At 37.4% G+C, this 27,850-nt stretch overlaps 1 long non-coding RNA gene and 1 pseudogene across 1 annotated transcript in view; one reads left to right on the top strand and one right to left on the bottom strand.

Moving 5' to 3' along the window:
• Window positions 1–27,850, top strand: part of LOC123843820 (uncharacterized) — a 188,516-nt gene that overhangs the window by 2,814 nt on the left and 157,852 nt on the right. The window lies entirely within an intron of this gene.
• LOC123839647 (large ribosomal subunit protein uL13-like) lies at window positions 6,669–7,297 on the bottom strand (annotated as a pseudogene).

The following is a 27,850-nucleotide window of genomic DNA, read 5'->3' as shown; positions in this document are numbered from 1 at the left end:
TCAGACATGTCACACAGCAACAGAAACCCATACTGGCATCTTTAAAAAAAAAAAAAAAAAGAAGGGTAAACAGTATGTTGATTTTGAGAAAGCTTTACCAGAGATAACTGCTATTATTAATTTAACTACTATAAGTTGAATACAAAATAACATTGAAATTAAGAGGTGGAATCACTGTGTAAAGGCACTCAATTGAGTTGGAAATATGACTCTCATATGGATGATACCCTTGCAGTTTTGAACAAATTGCCTAATTTTTCTGGTCCTCAGTTTTCATATCCATTACAGTGGAAAATTGTATTTTAATGATCTCTGTGACATTTTTATAACAGGAGTGTATGAATTCCACGGGTGTACAGTTTAAGACTCTTACAAGCAAAATATGACCAAATATATAGTATCTTGGTAAGGAATGAAAAATACATGCTATAGGGAAAAGTTAGTTTACAGGAATTTAAAAAAAAAATGCTGGTTTCTCTCTGTTTTCACAACTGTGCAGAATTTTAATCAAGATGATACTGATTATTACCCAATCATTTTCTATGTGGAATTAAATTTACTTCAGCACCAATCAGTTGGGTGTCTACTATTTGGGAGGTGCTGTGAGATGGTTATAGATGAATGAACAGAGTCTCAGAGACAGTTTAGTGGGTACAGATAAGTACAAAAACAAACTAAGGAAGAATATAAGTGTCATAAAAGGAATAAAAGCAAAAGTGCTGGTTGGGAAAGGGGGTGTCAAATGAGGGAGAGAATACAAAAAGGACCAAGGACAATTTCATAAAAGGACAAATCTGAACAAAATATATTCAGATATTATTCCATATTAAAAGTCCAGTTTCTCTAAGGTTGGTTTCCCATCCCCCACAGCACCTCTTACCATTTTTTTTTTACCACTCCCCTCAAGTCTCAACCTCACAATTACTCCTGCAGAGCCCCTCAACCCTGACCCAGCAAAAGATCTCGCCACAGTCTTTAACTTTCTTACCTTCTTTCCCTATACCTGCAGTCTATCTATAACTGTCTATATCCACACACACTTGTTGTCCTCTACCACAGAGGAAACACCTCTTGCTTAATGCTTACTTAGCTCTTTCTACTTGTGCTGTAGATCTGTTTTTTCCGGACTTCGGGATTTACAAACCATTAGCATTTCTAACAGTTTAGGAACTGACATAGGTAGGGCTGCTAACTTTTTCTTTTTTTTAAGATTTTATTTATTTATTTGAGAGAGAGAGAGAGATAGACAGCGAGAGAGGGAACACAAGTAGGAGGATTGGGAGAGGGAGAAGCAGGCTCCCCGCTAAGCAGGGAGGCCGATGTGGGACTTGATCCCAAGACCCTGGGATCATGACCTGAGCCAAAGGCAGACGCTTAACGACTGAGCCATCTAGGCGCCTGGGCTGCTAACTTTTTAATCTTGACAAATAATGGTATACATTTTTAAAGTCTTCCCATCTCTTATAACCCTCAATTCCTTTTAAAAAAATGCACTTACAACATTAAAGAACTAAATTTTTATGAACTATGCTGTTTATTTGCATTTCCCTCTGGAACAGTGAAGCCATCGCAGCCCTGGTACTTTCGGGACTCTGCTCTGAAATGGATCCTCTCTATTCCCTCAGGGCCCACCTATGGGTTACTCTGTCTCCAATATTTTCAATCTCTGCTTTACTGGGGATTAATTTATCTTTCTTCTCTCCAAATCTAAAAATAGTTTATATCTAAGACTACTTCCTCATTTCACTTTCTTCTCACTTGTTTAAAAGGTAATAAACATTCATTTTAACAATTCAGACAACACAGAAGTATAACAAAGTATATTTCAGAAGCAAATAAAGAAAAAGATAGTTTTCCTCTCCCTATCCCAATCCTAGAAAAAATCAAGGCTGAAAGGTTAATGTTTCCCTCCATACTTTTTCCAATGGTTATAGAAACACATATTAATAGAAATTTTGATTTTTACAAATAATGAATTACACCATGTATATTTTTCTGAACTTTTTCTTATTGAGGTTTATAATGGATACTCTTATCTAGCTCATTCTTTTAACTAGCTGCACAATATACTATTAATGTACCATAATTTTTAAGCCATTCCTTTATTGATAGATAATAAAGATTTGTCCAGATTTTGTGCCATTATAAACATTGCTAGAATGAATGTCCTTATACATGTATCTTTTTAAAATTGTGCAGTGTCTTTCTATAGATGCAAATCCTTAAAGTGAGATTATTGGGACAAAAGATATGTGCACATTTTGATAGATACTGCCTGGAGAGAATATATATGGATTTTTTTTTTTTTTTCTTGTTTGTTTTGACATCCAGCATCCATCTCTTTTTCTGGTAACAGCACCTCATTTTCTTTAGAAGAATTAGTCCTCCTCTATTAACCTTTGGAGTTACAAATGGTATTGACTCCTCCATTGGCTTCTACAATTGATCAATGAGAGTACAATATCACAGAGTTATAATATTCTATAGTTCAGGGATGGACACATGACTCAACTCAGGGCAGTAAGAATTAGATCAAGGACTTTTCTTCTCTGCTAGACTTGTTGCTCTAAGGATGTAAGCTCTCTTCATAAAGAGAGACCATTACAGAAAATGACTTCCACTCAGAGGAAGACAGAACTAAGACTTGGAAAGAAACTAGATTCTAATGATAACATTTTAGTAGATTCCATCTAGCTATGTCTAGATTTTCAGTTACGTGACTATATAAATAACTCTTGGCAGGGGTAGGGGGATGAGTTGGGTTTTCTGTTACTTGTGACCAAAGATGTTTTGAGTGAGACACTGCCAGATTACCTCTAGAATTATTGCAGTTCACATTCCAATCAAAAGGTAGAAGAATGTCTATTTCTCTATCTCTTACCAGGACTGAAGCATGAATCTTACATCTTTGTTGGTGTAATGTGCATTAAATACTATCTCACTAATATTTTAATTAGTGTTTCCCTGACTACTAATAGGGCTGAAATTGTTTTCATATATTTTGAGGCTGTGCATAATCTTTTTATGTTTTTATATTGTTGCTTGTCTTCATCTTTTTCTGATCTTTTTATAGGATCTTTTTTTTTTTTAAGATTTTATTTATTTATTTGACAGAGAGAGACACAGCGAGAGAGGGAACACAAGCAAGGGGAGTGGCAGAGGGAGAAGCAGGCTTCCCGCCGAGCAGGGAGCCCGATGCAGGGCTCGATCCCAGGACCCTGGGACCATGACCTGTGCCGAAGGCAGACGCTCAACGACTGAGCCACCCAGGTGCCCCTATAGGATCTTTTTTATGTTAGAGCTCTTAACTCTTGGTGTTCCATATATGTAGATACTATTTTTTTTCATAATCATCTTTTGACTTTGCTCATGGTGGCTTTTGTCATAAGAAGGTTTTAATTTTTATATTGTCGAACCTGTCCATTCACTCTTTAAACCCACAACAATTAGGCTTATGTCATCACCACTCCACTGAAACTGCTCCTGGAGAAAATCACCAGTGACCTCATACTGACCAAGTGTAATGAACTCTATAGTCCTCAGCAAGCAGTTATTGTCTTGTATTGACTGCCTGCTGTGTACCAGGCTTTGTGCTGGGCACTGGTAGTATAAATAAGATATTGTTCTTGCCCTTAAAGAGTTGACAATTTATTGCAACAGTCAACCAGATGAACATATTTTAATATGTAATTGATGCTGATGTTGAGTTTGTGTTATGGGCTGAATTGTGTCCCCCCAAAAGTTCACGTGTTTAAGTCCTAATCCCCAGCACCTCAGAATGTAATTGTATTTGAAGACAAGGTCTTTAAAGAGGTGATTAAGTTAAAATAAGGTCTTTAGCATAGGCCCTAATCCAATATGACTGGTATCCTTATAACAAGGGGAGATTAGAACATAGACATGTGTGCACACAGAGGCAGGAAAAGATGGCCATCTACAAGCCTAGGAGAAAGGCTTCAGAAGAAATAACCCTGCCAACCTCTTAATCTCAGACTTCTAGCCTCCAGAACTGTAAGGAAATAGATTTCTTTTGTTTAAGCACCCAGTCTGTGGTCCCTTGTTATGGCAGCCCTAGCAAAAGAATATAGTTTGTCTCCACAACATCCCTTCCATCGCTCCCCCTGGTGAAGCATCCATGTGGTTGTAGAAGGCAAAGATTAAAACATACCAACAATTCCAGGAATGAACTCTGATTATTTTAAAGCACTCAAGGTAATCCCATACTTCTTGCCACAGTGAGTGGTTTAGGAAACCCAGACTTTGACCAGTTTGTGTCTGTGAACCTTGAATTGCTCTTGACTCTGAGAAAGATTTTTCCTTATTCTTTAAATAAAGCTGCTAAAGCCTGCTCTCTTTCCATCTTTCCATTTGGATGGTGAGGGTTGAGAATATAAACCCTGGAATTACTGCAGCTACTGTCATTGTGAACAAAGCTAGCTTTAGGATAATGCTGATTCTAAGGCAGAGCAGAGAAGGAGCAAAACCAAGTCCTTAACATTATTCAGCCACTGAATCAAATCAATCCTGATACCTGCTCAGTTATGTGAGCCAAGAAATCCCCTTTTTTATTTAAGCAACTTTTAGTTTTTAAAAAACTTACAAAAGGTCTTAACAGATAAGATACACAGGGAAGGGAATCTATCACACATTGAATTCCCCAGGAAATATACTTTGACACAGAGATTCAGGTGCAGAAATTTCACTGGAGATTGCTCTTGGGACCCACCTCTGGAATGAGTAAGGGAAGTAAGATTGGACAGAGGAAGAAGTTAAACTGTGATGCAGTCCAGCAAAGGCATCAGTCTTTCCTACAGAGAGTTCTGAAGACTTTATGCTACCTCAATGACCGATCATTTTGGCCAAACCCAGAAAAGTAAGGAGGCCCTCTTGAGCCAAAGGTAAGTTCTGGAGTAGGATTCAGTTGAAAGCTATCAGCCTCTAATATTTCTAGCAGCTGGTGGAATGACTTTGGTCCTAGATGGGGAGATCTCTGCAGTGTACCACATTTTCTATGACCATTCACCCCTTTACATATAATAAGTTCTAGAAGCAGCTCTTCCAAAGTTCCATTGGGTCTCTTCCTGGAGAAATTTATAAGAAAAGTGTTCGTAGGATTAACTACAGCCCTTGAAGCTACTTTTGGGGCCATAATTGAAGCTGATCATCTCCTTCCTCTTCTACCCATTCTAGATTCCCCTCACCCTCTGCTTGTCAAGGTAGTTTATTTAGTGCAGTGACCTAGATCTTCTTCTCTGAGGGGACTTAGCCCTTCATCACTAGGTCCTTCTCAATTTGTGGCTGTTGCACTTGTCCATGTACCATCTAAATTGGTCAAGTGGAAACCAAGACACCCAAATGGATTACTTGAGTATTAAACATATTCTTTCCTGTCTGTATTGTATAACTGCAGTTCTACTGAAGATTAGGGTCAGTTATACTTTCCTGCTGGTTTCTTGGAACGAAGACCTTGAAGTGACCTGGCACTTTAGCCAGCAGTAGCTGGGGTTTAATGGGACTCTTCCTGAGGTAGCCAAAACTTCTAACCTCTGGGGAAAAAAGGTTAAAAATTCCCAGAGTGGATCCCTAATAATCGGTATACAGAAATACTCCTACTTCCACCCTTCAGCTACTGGACCCCCATGTATTCTCCCTACTGGGGACCCTGTACCATGTAATGAATTGGGGGCCCTGTACCATGTAATGAGTTTACCTTGAGTCCTGGAAGATGATGTCCCTCCTCACAAGGTATCCTTTGCAAGCTAGCACCTCAAATGAATCTTCAACAAGTCATTCCAGTGCTCTATCAGTCTAGCAGTTTGTCTAGGTGGTGTAGTTTATGAAAAGATCAATGGATCCCATGGTCATGTGCTCACTGCTGTATTAAATACCTGGTCATTGGACCAAACACTTTAAATCCTCAATGGTACTGGTTAAGAACCTTCAGGCAGGAGGTCTAACTTGGAATATGTTGATATTCCAGTCAAGGTAGACTGATACTACTTCCAGGGTGGAATGAATCCAATGTAGACAACTTGCCACCAAGTAACTGGTAGGTCTTCTAAAAGGATGGTGCCATATTGTGGGCCAAGCATTGGTCTCTGTTGCCGGCAAGTTGGAAATTTATAGTGGCAGTAGATAGATAAGCCTTGTAAGTGGGCGTCCATGCTATTGGGCCTATGTATAATCTCCATTCCTGCCCCGATTCTTATCACGTCCTTGTTGGCGCAACACCGGTGTAACCAATGGCAGAGACTGGGTGATGTTATCTGGGTGACAAGTTACTGTTTCTTGTAGTTGTTTAGTGCCTCTTCTGTGATGGATGCTCTCTGTTGGGCATTAACATGTGAAACAAAGATCAAACTTCATATCCACTTTTATAGATTCAACCACATGCCTCTTTCCCAGACTTCTTTATCTCCTCTCTCCCTCCAGACTCTGACCAAGCAAACAAGCCTTTTGCCAGTGCCCATAACTTTCCACTCAGAGTATACTACCAGATGCACAAGTCAAATCTCTGCTCACTTAGAGGTATTCCCCTTACTTTCAGGGCCACTCTTAAGTGGCTGCCTGTGGCACTTGGACAGTGGGACTGCCACATTTAGGTCCCCCACATCCTAGGGTACCAATGGAAGATGGGAAAGCAAGACCAACCATGAGAAATAAAGTCTTTATTGGACCCAAACAAGGAGCCCATGGGTCTTGAGGACCTCTTTGTATTTATCAGTTGTCTTCTCCACATCCTTCTTGGCCTGTTTCTGCTACCTCATGAGCTACTACTTCTTCCTATAATGGAACTGGGCTTCTCCTTTCTCTTTTCCTCTAGGGTGGCCATCATGGCCTGTACTTCCAGGAAACCTTGCCAGCCAGGTGCCCCAGGTATGCAAACTTCTGAGTGGGCTTCAGATGCACAACCTTGAGGGCAGTAAAAACCACCATTTACTTTTTCTTCTTATGAGGTGGGGGTGACAGGAGCAGGAGTGAGATCCCATCAAATACCATGAGGCAGTCAAGGTGGCTGGGTCTTACTTGGTCTTGAGCAGCAAAATGCCTTGTACCATTCTGCCAAAAGATGTAGCTAGGGGCCCAGAAGTAATAGGAGACTGGAAGTGGTAGAGCCCACAGGATGAGTTGGTGTTCATGCATTTGTGGAAGAAGACCAGGTACTGCAACTTGTTTCAGTAGAAATTGCCAGAAATGTGGATGCCCTCACAGTGCATGACCACCAACTTCCTGCCTGGCAGTACTACTTAGCCATGATGCTCACCTGACAACACAGGAGATGGCCTTGGCTATCCATGTACTGTGACTAGCCCCAACACCATCTTTGGTATCTGCATGGAAAAGGCCAGGAACCATTCAACAAAAGATATTTAAGACTCCACTGCAGATGACATGACTTCACTCCAGAACCCAAGGGATCTGTGTTGTGATTGTCCCACTGGGACTTGCCATAAGCTTTTAAATTTATATAGAGGCAAGAAAGTTCAAATATACAAGCAGAAAGCAAAAATCTTTATGAATCTCATCATTAGAGACAGTTCTTGTCATCAACATCCTAGTGAGCATCTCTTTAGACCTTTTCCCATGTAAAACTACCTATATGATTGCTGTTTTACAACCTGCTTTTTTGTTCAATAATACGATAGTGAATCTAGATATGCATCATTCCTTTGTTTGGATATATCATAATTTAACCAGCTTGCTGTAGATAATGAGTTCTTAACTGGATGGTACTGCCCTCTAGAGTATGTTTTGTGTCTAGAGTATTTACATTTTGAAATACATAATATTTTGTTACAAATTGCTTTCCTTTTATTTCTCTTTAATATTACAATTAGGTATATTTTGTTTTAGGCATCTGTGACTTCCATTTCAGGACTGTAAAGGAAGTGTTAACAAAATATTTATTATAAAAGGACTGAATTGGCTAGGATTGAGAAAAATTGCTTATAGATGGACATAGAGTATTTCCAATTTTCAATATTACAAAGCATGATTTAATGAACATCTATATGCATTCATCCTTTGGAGTAGGTTTGTTACATTAAAGGGTATGGATGTTTAAAATTTTGACACATTGCACCAATTTACCCATACACCAACAGGGCACGAGAGTGCCAGTTCCCTCATACACTACTCACCAACAGGAATGTAATCCTTATGTCTATCCTATTGCTCTTCACATAAAGGCTAGATAAAATTTTCTTAAAATTCATTTTATGTCTAGGATAAATCTAGAGTCTTCCTCATGATTCTGAAAGTTCCAGGAATTTACTTTATTCCTTGTCACTTCTGGTTTTAATTTCTGACTTAACTAATTTCTCTTTCTCTTCTGTGCTTTGTTTTGTTTTGTTTTTAGTAATAGCTATTTTGAGATACACTTCCCACACCATACACTTCACCCTTTTAAAGTGCACACTAGAATGGTTCTTGGTATATTCAGAGTTGTGCAAACATCCTTGCAATCAATGTTTTTTTCTTTTGAAGATTTTATTTATTTTAGAGAGAGAGCATGTGCTCAAGGGAGGGAGGTGGGGGGATGTGGGGGGGGGGCGGGGAGGAGTAGAGGGAGAGGGAGAGAGAAACCCAAGCAGACTCCAAGCTGAGCATGGAGCCCGACATGGGGCTCAATCCCAGGACCCTGAGATCATGACCCAAGCCAAAATCAAGAGTTGATCGCTCAACCGATTGAGCCACCCAGGTCCTCCCCTCAGAATCAATGTTTTAAGAGCATTGTTTGCATCACCCCTTCCCCAAATCCTATGCCCACTAGCAGTCACTCCTTATCCCCCAGCCCCAATCCTCTAATGCTAGGCAACTACTAATCTACTTTATGTCTTTATGGATTGCCTATTCTGGATAGTTTATATAAATGGAATCATAAAATATGTGAGCTTTTCTGACTGGCTTTCCCTTAGCATAATGTTTTCAAGGTTCATTCATGTTCTAGCATGTAACAGTACTTCTTTTTTTATTCATGTTTAATTTGTTGAATAATATTCTGTCATATGGATATACCACATTTTATTTATCTATTCATCAACTGATAGGCATTTTGGTTGTATCCACTTTTTGGCTATTATGAATGATGCTGTTATGAATATTCATGTATAAGTTTTTGTGTGAACATATGGTTTTATTTCTCTTGGGTATATACTTATACGTGGAATTGCTAGGTCCGTATGGTAACTGTGTTCAACCATTTGAAGAACTGCCAAACTCTTTTCCAAAGAAGCTGCACCATTTTATATTCCCATCAGTAATGTATGAGGATTCCAATTTCTCCACACACTCAATAACACGTGTAACTTTCTGTGTTTTTGATTACAGCCATTCTATTGAGTATGAATTCGTATCTTGTTGTGATTTTAATTTGCCTTTCCCTGATAGCTAGTGATGTTGGACATCTTTTCGTGTGTTAATTTGTCTGTATACCTTTGGAGAAGTGTCCATTCAAATCACTTACCCATTGGGCGCCTGGGTGGCTCAGTTGTTAAGCAACTGCCTTCGGCTCAGGTCATGGTCCCAGGGTCCTGGGATCGAGTCCCATATCGGGCTCTCTCCTCTGCGGGAAGCCTGCTTCTCCCTCTCCCACTCCCCCTTGCTTGTGTTCCCTCTCTCACCGTGTCTCTCTCTGTCAAATAAATAAATAAAATCTTTAAAAAAAAAATTATAAAAAAATAAAAAAATAAAAAAAATAAAAAAATCACTTACCCATTTTTTTTAAGTAGGTTCCATACCCAGCATGGAGCCCAATGCAGGGCTTGGACTCAGGATCCTGAGATCAAGACCTCAGCTGAGATCAAGAGTTAAACACTTTAGATGTTTGGTAGAATTCCCCTGGGAAGCCATCTGGCCCTGGGCTTTTGTTTGTTGGGAGATTTTTTATTACTGCTTCAATTTCCTTAGTGGTTATAGGTCTGTCCAGGTTTTCTATTTCTTCCTGGTTCAGTTTTGGTAGTTTATACATCTCTAGGCATGCATCCATTTCTTCCAGATTATCTAATTTGCTGGCATAGAGTTGCTCATAATATGTTCTTATAATTGTTTATATTTCTTTGGTGTTGGTTGTGATCTCTCCTCTTTCATTCATGATTTTATTTATTTGGGTCATTTCTATTTTCTTTTTGATAAGTCTGGCCAGGGGTTTATGGATCTTATTAATTCTTTCAAAGAACCAGCTCCTAGTTTTGTTGATCTGTTCTACTGTTCTTTTGGTTTCTATTTCATTGATTTCTGCTCTGATCTTTTTATTATTTCTCTTCTCCTGCTGGGTTTAGGCTTTATTTGCTGTTCTTTCTCCAGCTCCTTTAGGTGTAGGGTTAGGTTGTGTATTTGATACCTTTCTTGTTTCTTTAGAAAGACTTGTATTGCTATATACTTTCCTCTTAGGACTGCCTTTGCTGCATCCCAAAGATTTTGAACAGTTGTGTTTTCATTTTCATTTGTTTCCATGAATTTTTTAAATTGTTCTTTAATTTCCTGGTTGACCCATTCATTCTTTAGTAGGATGCTCTTTAGCCTCCATGTATTTGAGTTCTTTTCGACTTTCCTTCTGTGATTGAGTTCTAGTTTCAAAGCATTATGGTCTGAAAATATGCAGGGAATGATCCCAATCTTTTGGTACCAGTTGAGACTTGATTTGTGGCCTAGGATGTGATCTATTCTGGACAATGTTCCATGGGCACTAGAGAAGAATGTATATTCTGTTGCTTTGGGATGGAATGTTCTGAATATATCTGTGAAGTCCATTTGGTCCAGGGTGTCATTTAAAGTCTTTATTTCTTTGTTGATCTTTTGCTTAGATGATCTGTCCATTTCAGTGAGGGAGGGTGTTAAAGTCCCCCACTATTATTGTATTGTTGTCGATGTGTTTCTTTGCTTTTGTTATTACCTATTCTTCTGAAACTGTTCCAAAAATAGAATGGAAGGAAAACTTCCAAACTCATTTTATGAGGCCACCATTACCTTGATCCCAAAACCAGACAAAGACCCCATCAAAAAGGAGAATTACAGACCAATATCCTTGATGAACATGGATGCAAAAATTCTCACCAGAATACTAGCCAATAGGATCCAACAGTACATTAAAAGGATTATTCACCACGACCAAGTGGGATTTATCCATGGGCTGCAAGGTTGGTTAACATCTGCAAATCAATCTATGTGATACAATACATTGATAAAAGAAAGAACAAGAACCATATGATCCTCTCAATAGATACAGAAAAAGCATTTGGCAAAGTACAGCATCCTTTCTTGATTAAAACTCTTCAGAGTATAGGGATAGAGGGTACATACCTCAATATCATAAAAGCCATCTATGAAAAACTCACAGCAAATATCATTCTCAATGGGGAAAAACTGAGAGCTTTCCCCCTAAGGTCAGGAACACAGCAGTGATGTCCACTATCACCACGGCTATTCAACATAATACTAGAAGTCCTAGCCACAGCAATCAGACAACAAAAAGAAATAAAAGGCATCCAAATCAGCAAAGAAGAAGTCAAACTCTCACTCTTTGCAGATGATATGATACTTTATGTGGAAAACCCAAAAGACTCCACCCCAAAACTGCTAGACCTCATACAGGAATTCAGTAAAGTGGCAGGATATAAAATCAATACACAGAAATCAGTGGCATTCCTATACACCAACAACAAGACAGAAGAAAGAGAAATTAAGGAGTCAATCCCATTTACAATTGCACCCAAAACCATACGATACCTAGGAATAAATCTAACCAAAGAGGCAAAGAATCTGTACTCAGAAAACTATAAAATACTCATGAAAGAAGTTGAGGAAGACACAAAGAAATGGAAAAACATTCCATGCTCATGGATTTGAAGAACAAATATTGTGAAGATGTCAATGCTACCTAGAGCAATCTACACATTCAGTGCAATCCCCATCAAAATACCATCCACTTTTTTCAAAGAAATGGAGCAAATAATCCTAAAATTTGTATGGAACCAGAAAAGACCCCTAATAGCCAGAGGAATGTTGAAAAAGAAAAGCAAAGCTCGTGGCATCACAATTCCAGACTTCGAGCTCTATTACAAAACTGTCATCATTAAGACAGTATGGTACTGGCACAAAAACAGACACATAGATCAATGGAACAGAATAGAGAGCCCAGAAACGGACCCTCAACTCTATGGTCAACTAATCTTCGACAAAGCAGGAAAGAATGTCCAATGGAAAAAAGAGTCTCTTCAACAAATGGTGTTGGGAAAATTGGATAGCCACATGCAGAAGAATGAAACTGGACCATTTCCTTACACCACACACAAAAATAGACTCCAAATGGTTGAAAGACCTCAATGTGAGACAGGAGTCCATCAAAATCCTAAAGGAGAACACAGGCAGCAACCTCTTCGACCTCAGCCACAGCAACTTCTTCCTAGAAACATCACCAAAGGCAAGGGAAGCAAGGGCAAAAATGAACTATTGGGACTTCACCAAGATAAAAAAGGTTTTGCACAGCAAAAGAAACAGTCAATAAAACCAAAAGACAACCGACAGAATGGGAGAAGATATTTGCAAATGACATATCAGATAAAGGGCTGGTATCCAAAATCTGTAAAGAACTCATCAAACTCAACACCCAAAGAACAAATGATCCAATCAAGAAATGGGCAGAAGACATGAACAGACATTTTTCCAAAGAAGACATCCAAATGGGCAACAGACACATGAAAAAGTGCTCAACATCGCTTGGCATCAGGGAAATACAAACCAAAACCTGAGTGAGATACCACCTCACACCAGTCAGAATGGCTAAAATTAACAAGTCAGGAAATGACAGATGTTGGCAGGGATGCAGAGAAAGGGGAACCTCCTACACTGTTGGTGGGAATGCAAGCTGGTGCAACCACTCTGGAAAACAGTATGGAGGTTCCTCAAAAAGTTGAAAATAGAGCTACCATACAATCCAGCAATTGCACTACTAGGTATTTACCCCAAAGATACAAATGTAGGGATCCAAAGGGGTATGTGCACCCCGATGTTTATAGCAGCAATGTCCACAATAGCCAAACTATGGAAAGAGCCAAGATGTCCATCAACAGATGAATGGATAAAGAAGATGTGTATATATATATATATACAATGGAATATTATGAAGCCATCAAAAGGAATGAGATCTTGCCATTTGCAATGACGTGGGTAGAACTGGAGAGTGTTATGCTGAGCGAAATAAGTCAATCAGAGAAAGACATGTGTCATATGACCTCACTGATATGAGGAATTCTTAATCTCAGGAAACAAACTGAGGGTTGCTGGAGTGGTGGGGGGTGGGAGGGATGGGGTGGCTGGGTGATAGACATTGGGGAGGGTATGTGCTATGGTGAGCATTGTGAATTGTGTAAGACTGTTGAATCACAGACCTGTACCTCTGAAACAAATAATACATTATATGTTAAAAAAAAAAAAAAAGAAGAAGATAACAGGAAGGAAAAGATGAAGGGAGGGGAAACGGAGGGGGAGACGAACCATGAGAGACTATGGACTCTGAGAAACAAACTGAGGGTTCTAGAGGGGAGGGGGTGGGGGGATGGGTTAGCCTGGTGGTGGGTATTAAAGAGGGCACATACTGAATGGAGCACTGGGTGTTATATGCAAAGAACGAATCATGGAACACTACATCAAAAACTAATGATGTAATGTATGGTGATTAACATAACATAATAAAAAAAAAGAGACACTTAACTGACTGAGCCACCCAGGCACTCCTCATTTGCCCATTTTTTTAAAAAGATTTATTTATTTATTTGACAGAGAGAGACACAACGAGAGAGGGAACACAAGCAGGGGGAGTGGGAGAGGGAGAAGCAGGCTTCCTGCCGAGCAGGGAGCCCGATGCGGGGCTCAATCCCAGGACCCTGGGATCATGACCTGAGCCAAAGGCAGATGCTTAATGACGGAGCTGCCCAGGCGCCCCTCATTTGCCCATTTTTAATTGGGCTATTTTTCTTTTTATTTTTGAGCTGTAAATTTTTTATATATTGTAGATACAAGTCCTTTATCATATATTTGCTTTGTAAATTTTTTTCCCACTCTATGAATTATCTTCACTTTCTTGATGGTGTTCTTTGAAGAACAAATTTTTAAATTTTGGTTATGTCCAATTTATCTATTTTTGTTGTTATTGTTTGTGATTTGGTGTTGTATCTAATAAACTGTTGCCCCTTCCAACATCACCAAGATATATGCCTATATTTTCCTGTAAGAATTTAGTAGTTTTAACTCATACATTTAGGCCTTTGATCCATTAATTTTTGTATGTGTATATGCATAAATTTTGTGGATATGCAACTTCAGTGTTTTGCATGTGGATATCCAGGTGTCCCAACATCATTTGCTGAAAAGACTTCCTTTCTTTATTAAAATGTCATGGCATCCTTGTTGAAAACCAACTGACCACAAATGTGAAGGTTTATTTCTGGAATCCCCAATTCTATTCCATTGATCTTTATGTCCGTCCCTATGCCAGTTTTTTTTTTTTTCTTGATTATAAATAGCTTTGTAGTAAGTTTTGAAATTGGAAAATATGGGTCCTTCTACTTTGTTCTTTTTCAAGATTGTTTTGGTTATTCTGGGTCTCTTGAATTTTCTTATGAATTTTAGGATCAGCTTGTCAATTTCTGCAAAAAAGGCAGCTGGGATTTTGATAGTGATCAGGTTGAATCTATAGATCAGTTTGGGGATTATTGCCATCTTAACAGTATTAAGTTTTCCAGTCCAGCACATGAGATGCCTTTCCATTTATTTAGGTCTTTAATTTTTTTCAACAATGTTTTTGTAGTTTACAGAGTATAGGTTTTGCTTTCTTTTCTTTCTTTTTTTTTTTTTGGTTAAATTTATACCTATTTTATTCTTTTTGATGCTATTGCAGATGAAATTGTTTTCTTTAATTTTTCAGTTTGTTCATTACAGGTGCATAGAAATAAAATTGATTTTTGTGTATTGATCATGTTTCCTGACATTTTGCTGAAAACATTTTAGTTCTAATAGATTTTTGGTGGATTCCTTAGGATTTTCTGCATACAAGATCATGTCATCTGTGAATAGAAATAGTTTCACTTCTTCCTTTCAAATATGAGCTTTTATTTCCTTTTCTTGCCTAATTGCCCTTGCTAGAATCTCCAGGACAATGTTGAATAAAAGCAGTAAGAACTGACATCCTTGTCTTGTCCTTGATCTTAGGGGGGAAAGCATTCAGTATTTCATCATTAAGTATGTTGTTAACTATGGGTTTTCATAGAAGTCCTTTACATTGATGAAGTTCCCTTCTGTCTATGAAGTTAGTCTGTTGAATGTTTTATCATGTGTTGGATTTTGTCAAATACTCTTTCTGAATCTGTTTGAGACAATCATGCCATTTTTCCCTTTATTCTAGTGATATGGTATATGAATTGATTTTTTGGATGTTAACCACCTTGCATTTCTGGGATAATTTCCATGTGGTCATGGTGTACAATCCTTTTTATATGTTGCTGGATTCAGTTTACTAATTCATCTCTGTATTTTGCAGTTTATTCTTTTTTTTTTTTTTAAGATTTTATTTATTTATTCATGAGAGACAGAGAGAGAGAGAAGCAGGCTCCCAAGAAGCAGGGAGCCTGATGCGGGACTCGATCCCAGGACCCTGGGATCATGACCTGAGCCGAAGGCAGACGCTTAACCATCTGAGCCACCCAGGCGCCCCTGCAGTTTATTCTTTATTAATGTCCAGGTATTAGCCCAAATATGGGGCATGGCTGCTTCTCCTTGATTTTTCTCCAAATATCATTGTAGTGACCATTTCTTGTTTATTCTGGTACCTAGAATCTGAACTCTATGAGTCTTGGTAAGAGTTAAAGTCCATTTCTCACTATAGGAATTACAACAATTCACTTTTGCAACCTCCCTTGGTGCACAGCAGAGGCATATGATCAGTCAGAAACACTTTAATTTGGGATCTAATGACACTAATAGTATGGTTAAATTCTCTCACTCTTGCTCTCTCTCTTTTTCTGCACACTGTGAAGTATTTCCCTGCCAGAACCAGGTTTGGACATGATTTGGTTGTTTTTACCAGCTGCTTAGTCCCAAGCCTAGTTCTCTAGCTCTCCTAGTCCCTTGTGTGAGCTGCCCAATATCTTCTATTAGATACCTTTATGATTAATTCAACCAGTGTCCACTTTTATAAACAGCAACTAGTAGCCTTGCCTGATATAGGCAAGGCATTACTGTTACTTGACTTGAACTACTAATTTAGGAGGTTATGTTAGATATTGCATCAAAGAACCATACAGGAAATAATTTAAAATCAAATATTTGACTTCTCCTTTTTAAAAAAAGAAACTTGACTGAGGTGGCTGGGTGGCTTAGTAGGTTGAGTGTCCTACTCTTGGTTGTGGCTCAGATCATGATCTCAGGATCGGTAGATAGAGTCCCACGTTGGGCTCCACACTCAGCAGGGAGTCTGCTTGAGATTCTTTCCTCTCCCTCTTCCTCTTGCTGCTCATGCATGCTCTCTCTCTCTAAAATACTAAATAAATATTTTTTAAAAAATAATAAAATAAAAATAAATAGAAAGGAACAGTGACCATTTCTCCTAACACAAGCTCTAGCTTTCCACAGGTGCTTTATTTCATTCTTTCTTTTTTCTTCTCTCCACCTTGTCCAAAATTCCTGTTCATTTTTTAAGTAAAGGGGCTTATCCAATTCTGCTTTCTCCTGCCAATCCAAAATAAGTTATCAAGATCTTTTTGTAAGTAAAGACAGCTCTTTTCCTAAAATAAACCAGTCACATAATTTTTTTCATTCCACCACATTGGATATTCCATGTTGTTTTGTCATAACCAATCTGACAATTAACAAAGGATAACACACTTGTAAAAATTTGCATTCATCGGATTCTTCTTTTTTTTTTTTTTTTAAAGAGAGAGTGCTCATGGGTGCATGCTAGTGGTCCAGTGGTGGTGGAGGGGTAGAAGGAGAGGGAGAGAGAGAATCTTAAGCAGGCTCCACGCCCAGTGGGGAGCCTGACCTGGGGCTCAATCTCACAAAACTGAGATCATGACGTAGGCTGAGATCATGACCTATGCTGAAATCAAGAGCCTGAAGCTTAACCAACTGAGCCACCTAGGTGCCCCTGGATTATTCCATTTAAAAAAAAATAATTGGAGACTAAGATTTCTTTTGGAAATTGCCTGTGATTTTATTCTTTTTTCCTAATGGAATATTTGTCTTTTTCTTATTATTTTGTAAATTCTTTTAAGCTCTTTATATACAGGGAATGTTAGTACATGATCATATTTGTTGCAAATACTTTCCCCTGGTTGTTATTTGTCATCATCATTGTTTATGATGAAGTCCTGTTTGTTTCACTAAGTGAAAATTTTGGTTTTATTTTTTAGGAAATAAAACCTTTCAGGCTTTTCTTTTATGGCTTCTAGATTTTGTCATGCTTAGAAAAGCTTCTCCTATTCATTGCCTCTGGCTTCAAGATCATACAAACATTTACCTTTTTTTCTCTACCCATAATTCATTAAAAATTAAGAAACCAATGGTCAGATTTATAAAATGACTTGTCCATGGTCATACAACTAATTAAAGTTAGGAATAGTCTACAGAAAAGATGGCAGTCCTTCTCAAAGCAATCCTAAAGAGTGGTACTTTGTTTAATTTAAAAATTTTTTTTAATGTTAAGTGAGATTTTCACCCTTTAAAAATTCTGGCAATTTTCCAGAAGCTCTTTCAGGAAATAAAAAGAAAATACTCTTTCAAACACTGATAATCCAAAAGACACAGTGGGATTTATTAGACAAATGTATACTCATCCTTGAGAAATTCCTTTATTAAAACATGGGGGAAAAACATATGAGAAAATTTTATCAGTTTAATAAACCAGCCACTTCTCTTAAGTCTCATTTCTGTAGAGCTATCCTATAATAGTTAGAGCCAATAGAAGACAGATTATTTTTAAAAAATGACTGTATTCTTTCTTAAAATGTTGTTTGGCATATAAAAATTATTTACACACTAATTTTCAGCTGACAGCAATACTTTTGTCAGCTTCATAAATTATTATTTTACTATTTACCAGAATCTTATATCTTATATTCTTATTTTTAACAAGGGTATTTGCACACCTCTCAAGCCAACAGAACGTTAACATGCAATAGATACAATCTGCATGTCTTCTGAATTTACTATATGAGTTCCACTGATTTTTGCTTTCTCTTATAGATTTATTTTTAAAATAACATAACAAATCCACGAGATAAAGCTATTCTCAGAAGGATCTATTAATATGGAGACAAGCAATAATTGGCTATTTTCCAAAATAAACCTTTTCTTAGGTGAATTTGGTTTCAAAGTAATTTAATCTTTATGTTTCCTATAAAAATAAAAACTTTTATTTTTTAAAAGATTTATTTATTTGAGAGAGAGTGCACAAGCTGGGGGAAGGGCAGACTCCCCACTGAGCAGGGAGCCCTACGCAAGGGCTCAATTCCAGGACCCTAAGATCATGACCTGAGCCAAAGGCAGACACTTAACCAACTGAGCCACCCAGGTACCCAACAATAAAAACTTTTAAATACAGTCTTCACTTCGATTAAGCTTTAACATCCAAGAAACATCTTCAAAACCTGCTTCACTGGAATGTTCCTTCTAACAATTATGATGAACATTCAACAACAGTGAAGCAACTGTGGAATACAGAACAGGAATGATCAACAATCACCATCTCACTATGCAATATTTTTTTCATTTATGCATGTTTTCTTTCAATATTTCTTCATATAGTACACACAGCACATAGTTACAATTCAAGTGTTCATAATTTTATTTTCCTGTTATCATTATGTCCTGAAACTTGTGTTATTGCCATTTGATTGACAGGAATTAAATTATGACAATATTCCTATGAGGATGTTTCCCAATTTAATTATTGCTTTTCTTTCCAGCTACTAGAAGATTTCAATTATGTCTTTGTTGTTTATATTACACATACTTTAAAAAGGATTTGAGGCTTTATAAAAGCAAAACATAGATAATTGAAATAGAAATAAAGAAACCTTTGTAGGGGCACCTGGGTGGCTCAGTCGGGTTGGGCGTCCAGCTCTTGATTGCTGCTCAGGTCTTGGTCTCAGGGTTATGAGATCGAGCCCCGCATCAGGCTCTGCACTCAGCATGGAGTCTGCTTGAGATTTTCTCTCCTTCTCCCTCTACCCCTCCCCCAACTTGCATGATCTCTCTCTCTCTCTAAAATAAATAAAATCTTAAAAAAGGAGAAAACTTTATAAAGGGTTTAATAAGTAAATATGCTAAAAATCCATGTTACTTAACTAAGTAGCTTTAAGTTTCATTCCAGAGTATACTTTCAAACAGCTGTTATAGTAAGTCAACCTAGGTAGAAGAGTATGAGCCTACAGGTACATAAGTGTGAGTCTACAAATATTTGGGAGTGAATTTTTTTTTAATAGAAATATTCACTTCCAGCTGTTTCAAAAAATGAAGCTTCTTCATTTTGTTTAATACTGTCTCAGTCAGATTTTTTATTTTGGTAATGCTATCATAAAATGAGTTGAGAAGTGTTCCTTTATTCTCTAATTTTTGAAAGTTTGTATAATATTAGTACTGTTTCTTCCTTAAGCATTTCATAAAATTCACTAGTGAATCCATATGAGCCTGGCATTTTCTTTGAATGAAGATAATAGATAATAGATATTTCCTTTTGTCTGGTGTCAGATTTGGTAAGTTGGATTTCTTAAGGAATCTGTCCATTTTGGCTAAGTTGTTGAAACTGTTAGCATAATATTATTAAAAATATTCTCTTATTTTCCTTCTGTTATCTGTAAAGTTTGTAGTAAAGACCCCTCTTTCATGCCTGATATTAATAATTTGTGCTGCCTTTCTATCTTGATCAGGGTAGCTGGGACTTTAGTGATTTAGTTGATCTTTTCAAAGAACCAGCTTTTGCCTCTATGAATTTTCTGTTTTCTATTTCACTGATTTCTGCTTAATTATTACTTCCTTCTTTCTACTTTAGGTTTCATTTGCTATTAAAAACAACAACAACAACAACAACAACTTTGAGGGACGCCTAGGTGGCTCATTCAGTTAAGTGTCCGCCTTCAGCTCAGGTCATGATCCCAGGGTACTGGGATTGAGTCCCACATCGGGCTCCTTGCTCAGCGGGGAGCCTACTCCTCCCTCTGCCCTGCTGCTCCCCCTGCTTGTGTTCTCTCTGTCTCTGACAAATAAATAAAATCTTTAAAAAAAAAAAAAAACTTTTAAAGGGCAATCCTTAGGTCATTGATTTTAACATCTCTCTCTTTAAAGATTTTATTTCTTTATTGAGAGAGAGAGAGCAAGTGCACAAGCAGGGGGAGGGGCCGAGAGAGAGGGAGGGAGAAAATCTCAAGCAGACTCCCCACTAAGTGCAGAGCCTGATTCAGGCCTCTATCTCACAACCCTGAGATCATGACCTGAGCTGAAATCAAGAGTTGGGTGCTCAACTGACTGAGCTACCGAGGCACCCCTGAACTTCTCTTCTAATATAAACATTTTAAAGCCAAAAACTTTACTCTGAGCACAGCTTTAGCTGCATCCCACAAATTTTGATATATTGTTTTGATTTTTACTCAGTTCTAAATATTTTCTGATTTCCTTTGTCATTTCCCTTTGACCCATGTATTTACAAGGGTGTTATTTAATTTCCAAATACTTGAAAGTTTCTTCAATAACATACATATCTTACTATTATTGATTCCCAGTTTAATTTCACTATTTTCCAAGAGCATAATTTGTGTGATGTCAATCATACATTTATTGAGACATTTTTTATAGCCAAGTATATTTGTTTGTCTTGATAAGAAGTACCATGTGTACTTGAAAAGATATCTATTCTGCAGTTGTTGGGTGTAGTGTTCTGTATTAGGTCAGATAGTTGATCATGTTGTTCAGGTCATCCATGTTCTTACTGATATTTTACCTATTTATTCATAAATTGGTAAAAGAGAGATATTAATACCTCCAAATATATTTATATATTATCTTTCTCTTTCTTTAATTCTGTCAATTTTGCTTCATGAATTTGAAGCTTGGTTATTGAATGGGTATGCAAATGTGATTGTTATGGCTTCCTGTGAATTGGCCCTTTTTCATCAGTATGAAATGCCCTCTGTGTCTCTGGAAATACTCTGTTTGAAGCTATTTAACATACTAATTTGGCCCTTTCATCTTTCTTATACTTACAATTTTCATGGTTTTTTGTTTTCATTTACTTTTTTTAAAATTTTTTTTTAAAGATTTTATTTATTTATTTGAGAGAGAGAGAATGAGAGACAGAGAGCACGAGAGGGAAGAGGGCAGAGGGAGAAGCAGACCCCCCGCCGAGCAGGGAGCCCGATGCCGGACTCGATCCCGGGACTCCAGGATCATGACCTGAGCCAAAGGCAGTCGCCTAACCAACTGAGCCACCCAGGCGCCCTGTTTTCATTTACTTTCAACTCATCTGTATATTTATATTTAAAGTGTCTTATAGAGACCGAATGGTTGGGTTTTCCTTTATAAAAACCTATGCTGATAATCTTTGTCTTTAATTGGATTGTGTAGTCAATTAACATATACAATTATTGCTGTGATTGGAGTTAGGTCTACTATTTTATTATTTTGTTTACTATTTGTCCTCCCCATTTTTGGTTCCTCTCTTTCTCCTTATCTTGACTTATTTTGGATTATTTAGTTATTTTTTAAAATTTCATTTTATTTTATCTAGTGTTTTAAAAAATTTTATCTAGACTTTATTTTATCTACTTTTTTTAGTTACCTTTTTGCATTTTTTTTAGTAGTTGCTTTAGGGATTACAATATATACCTTTAGTTTTTCACAGTCTACCTTCAACTAATAGTGTATCACTTCACATAAAATGTAAAAACCTTGCAATTTTATGGTCCATTTTCCTGCTCCCTACTGTCCTTTTGGCCATAATTGTCATGTGTTATATTTACTTATATTAAAAATTTCAGGGGCACCTAGGTGGCTCAGATGGTTAAGCATCTGCCTTCGGCTCAGGTCATGATCCCAGGGTCCTGGGTTTGAACCCCACATTGGGCTCCTGGCTCAGTGGGGAGCCTGCTTCTCCCTCTCCCTCTGCCTCTCCCCCTGCTCATGCTCTCTCTCTCTCTCTCTGTATCTCTGTGTCTCAATGAATAAATAAAATGTTTTAAAAATATTTTTAAAAATTTCATAAAATGTTATAATTTTTGCTTTGAATTATCCTATGTATTTTAAAGAAATTAAGAGAAAAATAGCCCTTTATGTTCATCCAGATTTTTAGCATTTCTAAGGATCTTCATTCTTTCCTGAAGATCCAAGATTATCTGGTGCCATTTTTCTTCAGTGTAAAAAACTTCCTTCAGCATTTCTTACATTGAAAATCTGATGGAGATACATTTTCCAAGTTATTTTTTATCTGTGTTTTTATTTTGCCTTCATTCTTTTTTTTTTTTTAAGATTTTATTTATTTATTTGACAGAGAGAGAGACAGCAAGAGCAGGAACACAAGCAGGGGGAGTGGGAGAGGGAGAAGCAGGCTTCCTGCTGAGCAGAGAGCCCGATGTGGGGCTCGATCCCAGGACCCTGGGATACATGACCCGAGGGGAAGGCAGACGCTTAATGACTGAGCCACCCAGGCGGCCCATTTTGCCTTCATTCTTTTTTTTTTTTTTTTAAAGATTTTATTTATTTGAGAGAGAGAATGAGACAGCATGAGAGGGAGGAGGGTCAGTGGGAGAAGCAGCCTCCCTGCTGAGCAGAGAGCCCGATGTGGGACTCGATTCCAGGACTCCAGGATCATGACCTGAGCTGAAGGCAGTCATGACCTGAGCTGAAGGCAGTCGCTTAACCAACTGAGCCACCCAGGTGTCCCTTGCCTTCATTCTTGAAGGGTATTTTCAGTGGATAAAGAATTCAGGTTTGGTGAGTTTTTTATTGTTAGCACTTTGATTGTGTTGTTCCAACACCTTTTGGCTTCCATTGTTTCTGATGAGAAGTCAGCCATTTGAGGCACCTGGGAAGTCAATTAAGCTTCCAACTCTTGATTTTGGCTCAGGTTATGATCTCAGGGTCATAAGATTGAGCCCTGCATCAGGCTCCATGCTTGGCAGGAAGTCTGCTTGGGATTCTTTTCCTCTTATTCTGCTCATCCCCTCACTCTCCCTCTCTCTAAAACAAATTTTTAAAAAGTCAGCCATTAACCATATCATCTATATGTTACATATCATTTTGCTCTTATTGCTTTCAAGATTTCTCTTTATCTTTTGTTTTCATCAGTTCGACTATGATATGCCTAGTCATTATTTTCCTCATATTTATTATTCTTGGGATTTGCTGAGTTTCTTGTATCTGTATTTTTTACTATATTGACAAATGGAGTACATTTTCAGACTTTTTTTCAAACTTTTTTTTTCTACTTCATCCTCATTTTCCTTCTATAATTTCAGTTTCTTAAATTTTGGACCTTTGGTATTGTTACACAGGTTCATGAATATCTGTTTATTTTCCTTCTGTCATTCTTTCTCTATTTTTCAGATTGGAGCATTTCTATTGATTTATTTTCAAGTTTACTGATTCTTTCCCTTGTTATCACCATTCTGCTGTTAAGACCATCCAGTAAATTTTTTGTTTCAGTTATTTTTTTGTGTGTGTGGAAGTTTTCATTTGGTTCTTTTCATAATTTTTCTCTTCTGAGCCTTTCTATTTTTAATTTATTACAGTGTATTTTTCTTTACCTCATTAAGCATAGTTAAAATAGCTTGATTAAGTGCTTGTCTGCTGGCATCACTCTGCTAATACCAATATCTGAGTCATCTTTAGATTAGTCTCCATTCATTATCTTTTCTTTGAAAGATACATCACAGTTTCCTGATCCTTTATATGTCACATAATTTTGGATTGTATCTTGAATATTTTGAATTTAATGTTGTGGAGATTTTATTTTCTGTTTTAGTCCTCCAAAAAGTGCTGATCTTTTTGTGTGAGCATGCAATTTACAGCAAACTCTTTTTGGTGACAGCTCAAATTTCAGTTTAGTTCTTTTATATCTGAGCTATGTGCAATGTGTTCATAGCTCAAGGGTCAGGTAGAAACTTGATTATATTTTGGAAACAGAATTTAGGGATCTCTCTTTGGTTCTTTCTTTTCTAAGGTTCCACTCTCACCTTATAATGATGCAGGTTGTCCTGAACTCTGTATTTTGGGTCTTCAAGCCAGAAAGACTACAGATTATTGGAGCCCTGCATAGTGCCACAACTTTGGCCTGACCTCAGATTAAACCATCTTCCACCCAAAAATGTGAAATGGCTTGTATCACTGTCTTCTCCCAGTTTTTCAATTTTCCTCCCAAAACTGCCTGTTGTTTTTTTACTTTCTTTCCAGAATCTTCAAGTAATTTTTGTATTTTGTCCAAAGTTTATCTGTTATCTATAGAAGAGTTAGTGTTTTAGGAGCTAACTCAGCCATCTAATTCTCTATTCAATTTTTTTCTTTTGAAAAGATGTTTAAAAATTCTCACAAGTGACCTCTGCAAACTGCAAAAGAATATGGACATATGCAAAGGAAAAGTTATTCCCTTCTTTCTTTACTAGTCAACTCCCACCCACTTGGAAATATCTATTATTAACAATATAGTCTATCTCCCTTCTTACCAATCTCTAGACTCACACACACAGTTATATTAAAATATAAAGGATTTTTCCTTTTGAAAAAGGAATCAAACTGTACTTATTACTATGTAGCTTTCTTTTCTTAGTGTGTTGTGAACAGATTTTTAGGTTAACATATACACATCTAACACATTTTCAATAACTTCAGAAGTCTAGATTTTTGACTATCCATATAGAACATTAACAATGTCTTGAAGATAGAAGTAACATTTCCCACCAGTTCTTGAGAGCTCAGACCGCAGCCCTAGTCTGGATTAGCAGAGAGGAAGAAACAACAATCTCAGTACTGATTCTAGAATCCTTCTAGGTTAAAGAAGACTGGGGTTTCGGGACACCTGGGTGGCTCAGTTGGTTAAGCATCTGCCTTCAGCTCAGGTCATGATCCCAGGGTCCTGGAATTGAATCCCACATTGGGCTCTTTGCTCAGCGTGGAACCTGCTTCTCCCCCTGCCCCTCTTCCTGCTCCTGCGCTCTCTCTCTCTCTGACAAGTAAGTAAGTAAGTAAATAAATAAATAAATAAATAAATTGAGTTTAAAAAAAAGAATGGGGTTTCTTTCTATAGAGGATTAGAATCACTACAGATGGAAATTGTATAGTCTCTTCCTCATGCAAAGAGAATTTCCTGAGAGTATTATAAATAATCAGAGCAAAACACAGAAGAGAATTTTACATTAAAACAACGGGTGAAGCACTTTTTATGACAATACTCTAAAGCTTTATGTAACTGATCTCTTTCCCTTGGGTGGTGGGGTCATTAGAGTCAACTGAGAGTATTTCCATGATAAAATAGGAAACTAAGAATAATAGGACTGGATTTTTTTAAGTCAGATGATTTTATGGCCATTTGTGGAATCCTTAGCTGCAAATTATAAGTTTATCTTATCTGATGCCTATCTAATCATGTTGTCACTTGAAGAGCTCAAGGAATAAATTTTACTAAATCTAACATCAGTTGAGATCTTTATAACACATTTAGTTTATTTTTTCTTTTGATCATATAAAGTTTTAGCTCTTTTCCAGAGATATGAGCCTTTTTCCTGAGAGATCTATGTGTATCAGTTTGTTTAAACACAATGCCAGAGCATTCATTCTGGGTATTATATTCCAAATATGAATATATGTTTTGACTATTGTAAATAATGCTGCAATGAATATAGAGATGCAAATATCTCTCCAAAATGGTGAATTCATTTCCTTCAGATATATACCCAGGAGAGGAATTGATGAATCATATCATAGTTCTATTTTTAATTTTTTGAGGAACTTCCATACTGTTCTCCATAGTGGCTGAAACTTAATTTTGATTGCATAAAAACTCAACCCTTTCACTCCTTCTCTCTTTATGTTTCTGATATCACAATATATCTCTTTTGTATTCTGTATTCATTAACAATGTATGGTAGCTATATGTATTTTTATTTTTATTTTTTTTAATGTTCTTCACTTTGCCTCTTTTTTTTTTTTTTAAAGATTTTATTTATTTGACAGAGAGAGAGTGAGAGAGTACAAGCAGGGGGGAGCAGCAGAGGCAGAGGGAGAAGCAGACTCCCTGCTGAGCAGGGAGCCCAATGCGGGGCTTGATCCCAGGACCCCAGGACCATGACCCCAGCCGAAGGCAGACGCTTAACCAACTGAGCCACCCAGGTGCCCCACTATATGTATTTTTAATATTTTTGTTGCTTAAGCCTCATTAGAGTTAAATGGTTAACATACCACCATAATAGAGTATTAAAGTATTCTGAATTTGATTATATCTTTACCTTTACCCATGTGTTGTATATTTTCACATGTTTTCATGGTACTAATTAGTGTTCTTTCATTTCAGCTTGAAAAACTCCTTTCAGCATTTCTTGTAAGGCAGTTCTAGTGGTGATAAACTTCCTCATGTTCACGAGCTTCACGAACTTGGATGCCCAAATCTCTCCCCTGATTTGTAAAGTTCTCAGCCATTATTTCTTTGAATAAGTTTTCTGCCCTCCTCTCTTTCTCGGACTCCAATAATTCACAGATTGTGTCTTTCAATGTTATCCCATCGATCACATAGGATTTCTTTATTCTTTCTCATATTTTTCTTTATTCCCCTCTGACTGGATAATATAAAGATCCTGTCTTCTGATTCAGATTTTTTCTTCTGTTTCATTCATTCTGATGTTGTTGATGTAATCTATTGCATTTTTCATTTCATTCATTGTATTAATCAGATCCAGAATTTCTGTTTTGTTCTTTTTATTTATATCTCTTTGCTAACCTTCTCATTTTATTCATGTATTCTTTTCCCAATTTCATTGCATTCTCTTTCTTTGTTTTCTCGTAGCTAATTGAGATTTCTTAAAACAGCCATTTTGAATTCTTTGTTGGGTAAACACAGATTTCCATGTCTTTGGGGTTGGTGACAATGATTTTTGTGATCATTTGATTGTGTCATGTTTCCTTGATTTTTCATATTCTTTGATGTCTTGCATGGTTGTCTTCACACACTTCTTTCTGTCTTTGCTGGGTGACTTTGGGAGAGAAATATCTACCATCAGCCTTGCTATAGATTCTGAAGCTTTCTCAGACCTTTTATGGATATGCCTGCTGAACATTTCTTGCTTCATCTTGTGGCAGAATTCTTAAGCTTCTTTGCTTTCTTTCAATTCTGCAACATACCTTTATGCCAATAGCCTACCTTTTGCTTTTCTAAGGACAATGCTAAAGCTCAAATTTGTGGTCTCTCTTTGACTCATGGATTCAGTCTGGCTTTCTGTGTATATTCACTAGATTACTCTCACTGCCACTGAGAGTGCACATAGGGAGCCAGCCACAGAGTGGGGTATGTGGGTGAGGCAGGTTGAGTGCTGGGGATACCTGTGTGCAGTTGGAGTGATTTGCAGGCAAAGTGTCCCCAGTAGCTTGTGGGCAGGCTTCTTGATGGAGTTCATGATGCTGTTAGTAGGATACATGTCCCTTTAATGCCATCAGAGAGTTCTATCTGCTGCCCTTCCATCCTCCTTCCACCTGCCAGTTGTGCAGCTCATGACTCAGTACTACTTTGGGTGGAGTGAGAGAGATATGAACCTCTCTGGTCGCATCCCACACAGTTACACACATTCACTTTCCCTGCAGGAGAAATCATATGCCAATTAGT

The sequence above is a fragment of the Mirounga angustirostris genome, unplaced genomic scaffold, assembly GCF_029215605.1.
Source record: "Mirounga angustirostris isolate CCGP_5_RB_7025 unplaced genomic scaffold, mMirAng1.0.hap1 SCAF_5, whole genome shotgun sequence".
Taxonomy (NCBI): Eukaryota; Metazoa; Chordata; class Mammalia; order Carnivora; family Phocidae; genus Mirounga; species Mirounga angustirostris.
Note: the sequence above shows the minus strand (reverse complement) of the source record. Positions and strands in the feature narration are given on the sequence as shown.